Source organism: Palaemon carinicauda, chromosome 11 (genome assembly GCF_036898095.1).
Source record: "Palaemon carinicauda isolate YSFRI2023 chromosome 11, ASM3689809v2, whole genome shotgun sequence".
NCBI classification, from domain to species: domain Eukaryota; kingdom Metazoa; phylum Arthropoda; class Malacostraca; order Decapoda; family Palaemonidae; genus Palaemon; species Palaemon carinicauda.
The window spans coordinates 97,944,936-97,954,916 of NC_090735.1; positions in this window are offsets into that span (position 1 = coordinate 97,944,936).

A 9,981-nucleotide genomic window follows, 5' to 3' on the forward strand; every position below is an offset into this window, starting at 1 on the left:
ATATATATATATATATATATATATATATATGATTGTAGATGTGCTTATTTGGAGAAGCAGGAGGCCTATCATCTTTGGAAGAGTAACAGATCAGATTTGACCTGGAACATCTATACTCAGCTTCGAGCTTTAGCTCAGAGAGTTTATGCCTCAACTGAAAAGGAGTACAATTTAACCATAAAAGAAACCCTTTCTGGTATAACTCAGGAACATAAATGGTGGTCTACCCTTAAATCTGCACTCTTTGGTGTATATACAACAGTTCCTCCTTTACTTAAACCAGATGACTCAGTCACTCACTGTCCAAAGGAAAAGGCAACCCTGTTGGCTGATGTTTCTGACAGTAAACAGAGTAATGAAAAACTTGAACTTCCTCATTCCTGTTTTCCTGAGGCTAAACTAACTAGTTTAGCTTTCCGATCTCGTGAGATTAAAGCTCTGTTGATGGGCCTTGATGCTTATGGAGGTGTAGACCCAAATGGCATTTTTTCTTTGTTTTTCATAAAGACAGCAGATTTCTCAGCTCCAAAGTTATCTGTTATTTTGCGCAAGATAGTAAGAAGAGGAGCTTTTAGCACTTGTTGGAGAATTGGTAATATTACTCCTCTATGTAAATGTGTTTGGGGTAGCTCAAGTCCCACTGATTACTGCCCAATTTCCATAATTCCCATATTATCTGAAGTTTTTGAACGTCTTCTGGTAAAACGTTTTAATAGGTTTGCTGAAGGTAATCATCCATTCCCTAGTTTGTAATTTAGTTTTCGTAAAGGCCTTGGAGCATGTGATGCCCTTACAATCTCCAATGCTGTACAGAAATCCCTTGATTGTAGTCAGGAAGTTTGTATGATTGGCCTTGATTTTAGTGCTGCCTTTGATCGTGTTAATCATGAGGCCCTTGTTTTCAAACAGAAACAGTTGGGAGTGGGTGGGTCGTTTCTTAGCATTATTATTGATTTTTTAAGTAATAGATCTCAAAGAGTTGTTGTTGATGGGCACCATAGTGAGTATAGGAATGTGATATCCGGTGTTCCACAGGGTAGTGTTCTTACCCCATTACTTTTTCATACTATATACACATGACATGTAGTTTGGCCAAGAAAACAAGCTTGTTGCATTTGCAGATGTGCTACTCTCTTTGCATCAATTCCATCCCCTGAATGTAGATTTGGGGTTGGTGAATCCCTTAATAGATATTTAGCTAAAATTAGTGCATGGTGCAAATTATGGGGTATGAAGTTGAATCCTAATAAAATTCAAGTATGATTGTAAGTAGGTCAAGGGGCAGTGGCTCCTCAACATCCGGATCTCAGTATTGATAATGTTTCTTTAAATTTGTATGACTTTTAAAATTTTAGGTGTGATTCTCGATAGCAAATTTACTTTTAGAAACACATTAGGCCTGTGTCTTCTTCAATTGCACAAAAAATTGCTTATTGAGAAAATCTTACAAGATTTTCGGTGATCAATCTATTCTGAAGAAGTGTTTTGATTCTTTCATTCTATCTTGTTTTGAGTATTGTCTCCTGTCTGGTGTTCAGCTGCTGATTCTCATCTTAATTTGCTGGACAAAACTTACAGTCTATTAAATTTCTTATTCCTGATCTAGATATTAATCTTTGGCACCGTTGTTCAATTAGTTCATTATACATGCTGCATAAGATTTTTCATAACTCTGACCATCCTTTACATTCAGATCTCCCTGGACAATTATATCCCGTTCGTAATACTAGGCAGGCAGTTAATTCTAATAGCAAGGCCTTTTCCATCATGAGGCTCAATACTACACAGTATTCTAGAAGTTTTATTCCAGCTGTTACCAAGTTGTGGAATGATCTTCCTAATCGGGTAGTTGAATCAGTAGAACTTCAAAAGTTCAAAGTTGGAGCAAATGTTTTTATGTTGACCAGGCTGACATGAGTCTTTGTATAGTTTATATATGACATATTTGTATTTGACGTTGTTGATAGTTTATATAGGACATATCTGTTTTGACGTTGTTACTGTTTTAGAATGATTTATTATTAATCTATTCTCATCATATATTTATTTCCTTATTTCTTTTCCTCACTGGGCTATTTTCCCTATTGGAGCCCTTGGGCTTATAGCATCTTGCTTTTCCAACTAGGGTTGTAGATTGGCTAGTAATGATAACAATAATGATATATTCGCTTGTACCCTTGTTAAAGAATCGAAGTAAGAGCTGTTTGAATAATTTTTAATGATAATTACCCAGTTTTGTTTGACTGTAGTTAAAAGACATTTGGATAATCAGTGTTTTTATATATTGCTGCCTGGGAGATATTTAACTGTCTCAGAGCTCGGGTATTGATATTTTCAAGTGTAACATATTTAATGTAAAAAACAAATAGTTGAGTTTGAAACTCGAGAGGTTGTATAGCTTGTCAGTCGCAAAATATATATCATATGTTTGATTCCCACACTCTGGACCATCTTATGATAGTATGTATATTATATACATACTGTATGCATATATATATATATATATATATATATATATATATATATATATATATATATATATATATATATATATATATATATATATATATATGTATATATATGTGTGTGTGTGTGTGTGTGTGTGTGTGTATGAATATAAAAAAACATATAGACGTACAATACGTGACAAATAGCTTCCTGTTTTTCTCGGCTTGCTAAAAATATAAATGACTGAGCATCCCCGCCCCTATCTCACGTACCTTGAGCATATCAATCAGATTATATATGCGAACAATAGCTGATATTGACATCTGAAATGGTAACATGTTTAAGGCTTAATTTAACGGCATTCATTACACTCAATCTATTATTAACTTAATTAACATAAATAATTTTCCTAGATTGTTGGGCTCTTTTTTTAGAATATGAATAGGTAATTTCCAATCAAATATATTCTTTAATTCTTTGTCCTGAATTATAAAAGGGTAATTAAGGTTTGTGTCAAATACAACAATAACATTTACAACAACAGAGAAATTACTAGTATTATTGGGACGTCAGTTTGTTTTACAACTCATATAATCAATCATTGTGTGAGAGAAGATTCATTTCAAGTACGAATAAACATAACGACATAAAAACATAATCAGTAAGATATGAAATAGTAAGAAAAACATGAAGCAAAAGTAGCGGCATCAAATAAACAGAGAGAGAGAGAGAGAGAGAGAGAGAGAGAGAGAGAGAGAGAGGAGAGAGAGAGAGAGAGAGAGAGAGAGAGAGGGAAACATATAGATCCAGCCAATAACAGCTGAGAGTTAGGGCCCATACAGACTTCGATACAGAAGTCGAAAAACAGCTATGATTCTGTTTAATAACGCAATAAAAGTCGAACTTCCGTGGAGAATCATATTAAAGCATTATGCCGTTACTTTTTTATCTCCAATCAGCTTCACTCTTCTCCCTCCATTCTTCTCCTCTTCTCTCTGCTCATGTTATATTTTTATTTTGGCTTTACTATCAGCTTCTATCATTCTTATTTATTTATTTATTTTTTTTTTCTTTTTTTGGCTTTGATATCACTATCTTTCATATGATTTTTCAGGTAGGATTCCTTACATCAATGTGTCCCTCATCATTAATTTATTCTAATATGCTTTAGAGGCCTTTCTTCTCTTTAAACCCCCGCCTTCGTTATCGCCCTCATCATCCTGTCCCTCGTGTTCTTTGCTGGACGATTTGGCCCATGTGCGTCAAAGTACGTAACAGCCAAAATGAGAAAACTTTGACTCGACTCTTTACATTTCAACGCCAGACCGAAGTGACATTTAATGGGTAGAGGGATAGACGATCTACGCCACTAGCGTATTGTGTGGGTCCTATATCTCAAGTAAGCATGTGCTGGCGATAGCTGTGCAGAATGTGGATATATCGACCATAAGTATGTGAGGTTATATTTCAATGCGCGTGCGTGCATAGGAATGAATATTACATTTCGGTTGTGTTATATTGGAAATAGAAATGACCCTGCATGTATATAAGTTGTTTATAAAGGAATATATGAATATGTAAGTTTAAAGTATGCAAAGGGTATTCTACAATGTCATGCGGGGGTAAGATTGCAAAGTCTAGAACCCTCTTAAAGATAATCTCAATAAAGATTGAGAACTTGGCACCACAAAATCATCTTTAGTCAAGATTGGGAAACAGAGAAAAACTCTAAAATTTCCAATTATTAATGATGTGCTGAAACGATGGGGAATCATTCAGATGACCAGATATAAATTCACACACTGAAATAGATGAATGAATAGATAAATAACAATAGACAACAATAAGAAATACGCAGTTTTGTTACAAGAGTTTGACGATTATGCCAACAAACATCGAAGAATGTGGTAAAACAAGCTTCGTACTAGAAGCCCAAGTAGCTGATGATCATAAAAGTTACAATTATCTTTGCCAAATATGTAGATATTTTCTGTTGACTGAAAGCTCACAATAGTATGAGAGAGAGAGAGAGAGAGAGAGAGAGAGAGAGAGAGAGAGAGAGAGAGAGAGAGAGAGAGAGAGAGAACAGGCAGGCTGTCAATCTCATCAACACGTTGGACGGCCACATCAAGAGATTCTAAAGAGGCTGCCGAAAAATGCATAATGATGTTGGGTACTTTTTTATGTTTTTTTTTCTCGCTTCTCTTTTTATCAATTTTATTTCTTCGAAATAGAGGCCTTAAAAAGACACGTTTTTCATTGATCAATATCAAGGCTTGACAAAAGTTAAAGTACAGAAAAAACTCAAACAGCATGTTTTATTTGTTATGTGTGAATAATTGAGAGAGAGAGAGAGAGAGAGAGAGAGAGAGAGAGAGAGAGAGAGAGAGAGAGAGAGAGAGAGAGAATTTGAGGGTAATCCAATTTTTCCACGGTATATTGAATTAGATTTATGCTTTCGAAATCGTGAACGTTAAAACTTCAAAATTTTATTCATCATATTCTATTCGTTTATAAATCAATGCCATCAAAATGTAACCCACATGCTTACTAGTGGTTAACTTAATCTTTCTGCTATTAAAGGATTTCTTTGTTGATGTTGAACTAAGAAGAAAATTATTTTAAAACTTTCGATAACGAAGAGAAATTGGAATAAAAGGATTTAATATTAATTACCGAGCTTAATTCCTGTTTTAAGTAAATAAAATAACAAGACAAACACAAGGTGGTATATGCATGTATTCAGATAGAATAGGTACCCTTAAAATTGTAAAAGTTATGGAAGTCGCAACTGAACCAAAAATGGCATTGGTGTCAGAAGACAGGGCATAAAGATAAGAATAATAATGTCGCAATAGCGACAACTAGAAAGGAGGAAAAAAAGTCTTCTATTGGGAGTAAATTTTCCCAAAACATGACGTAGGCGCTGGGTATTGTCGGAGGAGTTTGCTGACGGAAAAAATTCGACATTAATGACCAATGAGTGGTCAAACACCATTTTAACTGTGGAGATATCCAGGGCGTCTTCAGGAGTGGTTCATAGTTCCAGGAGGACTCAGGGAAGCTGAGTAAACCAGTTGGAATCATTGCATCAGGACATCAAGGCTGCTTTGAGGGTGCGATGAAAATGTTCAACCATTCTGATGGTTGCAGGGTTAGAGGCTGTTTTCTGATCTAGGGTGATGCCCTGGAGCTTTGCTGATGTTGCCCAAAATTGAGAGATGAAAGTAGTACCCCTGTCAGAAGTAACATGCTCGGGGATACCAAATCTCGCTATCCACCCTGAGAGTAGGGCAGATGTACAAGAGGTGGACATTACAGTTTGCATGGGGATGGCTTCAATCCAACGAGTGGAGCGTCAGTGACGGTAAAAAGGTAACGATGTCCTTGTGATATAGGTAGGGAACCTCATACGTCGAAGTGAATGTGGGCAAAGTGATGCTAAGGTTGAGGAAAGGTATCTACTCCTGGTTACGTGTGTCGATGTACTTTTGAAGCTTAACATAAAGTACAGGCGTGGACCCAATCCTAAGCATCCTTAGTAATGCTGTGCCAAATGAACTTCGTCTTAAGTAGCTGTGCAGTAGATCAATATAAGGGATGTGAGAGGCTATAAATGAAACCAAACACCTATCGGCGCATGGGAGTAGGTATTCACAGTCGTGGGTTACCAGTACTGATATCACAGAAGAAGGGGTCATTGGAGTTGTTAAGGGCGACTATGTCCCAACAGAGAGATGTGGAATGGATGTTCAGCATGCTTGGTACTCTGGATCTTTTTGCTGGGCTTCTGCCAAGCCATTGTAATCTAATCCCAGGTGAATGACGGCCAATGAGTTTCTTGATAGGGCATTGGTAACAAGATAAATTTTATCAGGGAGGTGTTGAAGGGTGCAGCTGTATTCAGCCAAAGAGGAGATGTGTCGCAGTTACAGGTGGATCAGGTGATAAATTGTCGAGCGAAGGCTTGCACCAGTGGCATATGGTCCTTGTGAATAACAAAAGGCATTTCCTCTGAGAAGTGTCAAAATTTACTGACAGCCAAATGCACTGCCAGCATTTCGCGGTCAAAGGTAGAGTAGCTGGATTCCCCCTTCGACAGCTTTTTACTGAAGTAAGCCAATGGGTGGGGCAAGCTGTGGACCACTTGCTTTAGAACTCCACCAATAGCGATGTCACTGGCATTGGTGGAGAAAAGGAGAGGGGCATGTGGGACGGGAAAGGTAAGAACAGGAGCAGTTGATAGGGCATTCTTGTCGGTGCAGAAGGCCACTTCCTGAAGGGAACACCACTTCAAGTCTTTTGGCTTGCCCTTGAGGGAGGTGCAGAGGGGCAGGAATCGTGGCGATGGCTGGCAAGAACCAGTGATAATAGTTTATCATACCCAAGAATTCCTGTAGTGCTTTGATGGTCGAGGGATGAGGTAAAGTTCTGAACAGCTGATACCTTTTCAAGGAAGGGGTGGACGTCTTCGGGAGTTATGCGGTGCCCTTAGAGCAATATTTCGTTGGTGCCAAAGGTTCACTTTTCGTACTGGACTACAAGGTCTCTCTGTTGCGGGTGGTCGAGAATGATGCATAGGTTCGTCTACGGAGATTTCTTTGAAAACAGTTCTTCGTAAACAGATCTTCGACTACAGTTCTTCAAAATACAAAAATGTCGAAGTATTTATCTTCGATAAGCAAAAACTTTGAAGTAATATTTCTTCGTCAGGATAATTTCTTTGAATCACCAAGTCCTACTAATTTTCTTCGAAAATAGTTTAAGCAGTTCACTAACATGAACCACCTATTCATACTAGTTTTAGAAAACACACACATGATCTCTCTCTCTCTCTCTCTCTCTCTCTCTCTCTCTCTCTCTCTCTCTCTCTCTCTCTTTCTCTCTTGGCTTTTGAATAGCTTACATCACATTGTAAGTGTAAACACTCTACTTGAAGATGGCCAAATTCGTCGTGAGTTCAAAAGGAAAGCCAGTGCTCCTTTTAAACGGATTTTTATTTATAAAAAATAAGCAAGTGAACAGTAAAACATATTGGAAATGTAAAGAATTTGAAAATAAGTGCAAAAGCTGAACAATAACCATAGACGATTTGGTGACAACTGATCAAAACGAACCTAATAATGCAGATCCTGAAAGTGTGGAAATTTGCAAATTTATGAATTAAGTAAAGATATGGCTAAAGATAATATAAAAGCACCTCGAGTAATAATATCTAGGCCAGCATTTTAAGTTTCTCAAGCCGTAACTAGCTTTAACCTGTACCAGCAGTATCAAGAGAACAGTACGCCGAGTTCGACAAAAGGATGATATAGGATTGGTTATGCCTATGCATAGGAATGATTTGGTTTTTACAGACAATCAAACGAAAACTGATAAAGAGAACAATTCTTAACGTTTTAGTCTTGTCTGTCTGCTAACAAGATATTAATCTTATCCACTGATCGGAAATTGCAATTTCTCTCCATATGCCTTAATATTTATGCCGACAGTACATTAAAAACAGTTCACACTATTCTCAAACAATTGTATAGTGTTCAAAATTGGCTTACAATTCCACTTATTTTTGGAAAGAAGAAACTGATGTGGAGTTTTTGAGAAAAATAAAAACCCTTTCTCCTAATTTGTCTATTTACTTGATTTTAACTGATTTTGAAACGGGAATGATAAAAGCAATTGCCTCAGAATTTCCATCGTGTTCAAACGATGGGTGCTTCTTCCTTTTTTGCCGATGTATTTATAGGAACCTTTGTGTATATGGTCTCAAATCACATTACGACAATGAAGTCCAATTTGCACTGAACATCGGCATGTCGTCAGCTCTTGCATTCCTGCCACCAAGCAGTTATCGAAGGCTTTAATACCTCTATGGATCACAAAGCAGAAAGTCTTCTTGACTACTTCGAGGTTACTTGGATTGGGCATCCTGATAGATGAGGAAGACGCCGGGCTCCTAAGTTTAATGTTGACGTATGGTCATGATACGATAGAGTAGAAAGGGATTTGCCAAAAACTAACAATTCAGTTTAGGGTTGGCATCGATTATTCATGCAGAAAGTATCTTCTTTCCATCCAACTATATGGAAATTTCTAGCTGCTTTGAAAAGGGAACAAAATTTGAATGAAATAAACTTGAAAAAAATAATTAGTGGCCAGAGTTCCAAAAGACTTCAAAAACATATGTAGCTAATATCACACGGCTAAAGAACTTGGTTAGTCGGTTCGATGACTCGACCAATATATTGGAGTATATGCATGGAATTGAACACAACCTCAGATTTTGAGAAAATAAACTAGAATAAAGATATTAACAATTTTATTGTAATAGAATTTAACATGCATTTTTTATAACCATATATTTTAATAAATGTTCTTGGCAATAATTATTGTTTATAAAAAATAAATGTTTTTGACAGTACTTGTTTTCATCACCTCCTTTATTATTATTGTTAAAATTATTGTTATTAAGAATAATATATTTATTTGAAATAAAATCATACCTGATATAGAAAGAAGAGAAAAAATCAATAAAATATTAGAAATATATTATTGATCAATCTTGTATGCAAAGAAATTCGAAGTACTGTAATACCCTTTTGAAGTAAACTACTGTACCAACCAGGTTTCACACAATTGTACATAATTCCTTTTGTATATATTATGCTTGTATCTTCGCTCTTCCCTCGCACTAAAACGAACCTGAAAATTCATGTCTGGTTTTTCCTCTGTAATATTGTCTGTCTTGTGAACTTGTTATGTCCTGTTGCCTTGAGGTTTTGTATATAAGGAGAGTGTTCTACAATAATATAACTCAGTCGTTTCCAACCTGCCTTTGAGCTCACAACCTTACTCGGCGCCGTCACACTACTTTCGAAGATAATGCTCTTCGAGGATTTTGCATTTGAAGAACTGTAGTTGATGAACTTTTTCGAAGAAATGTCCGTAAACTGCGTAGGTGATGCAGATGTTCGTCTTTGGAGGAAGAGAGCACAAATATGTCATCCACATAGCATATGCAGAATAGAGGGTACCCTTAGATGCTATCCATGAGGCATTAAAAAGTGGCTCCACCATTTAAAGGCCAAAACAGGAGTAGGTGCATGTGTTAATCTGAAGGGGTGGTTATAGCAGTCTTAGGGATGCCTTTTGGGTTCATGGTCACCTGATAATACCCTTTAAAAAGGGGAAGAGTTAAGATTACCTTTACTTTGTGCAAGTAGAATGTAAGGTTGGTGATGTTTTTGAGGGGGTAGTGATCAGGTTCCATCTGCATTTTCAGATGCCCGTAATTCCCACTATGGTGCAGGGAGGCATCTTTCCTCAGGACAATGTGCAAAGGTGACGACCATTGGCTTGAGGCCTTTTGGCAAAGAACCATTTCTTCAATTTTAGTGAACGTTTGTTTAGCGGCTAACCAAATGATCCAGGGCCAGACCCTGGAACTGACAAACACAGAAGACCCTGGCATCCTTTTATGGTGATAAATACTATGCTTGATGGGTACTGTGGGCGTTTGGTGAAGTTCTGGATGGA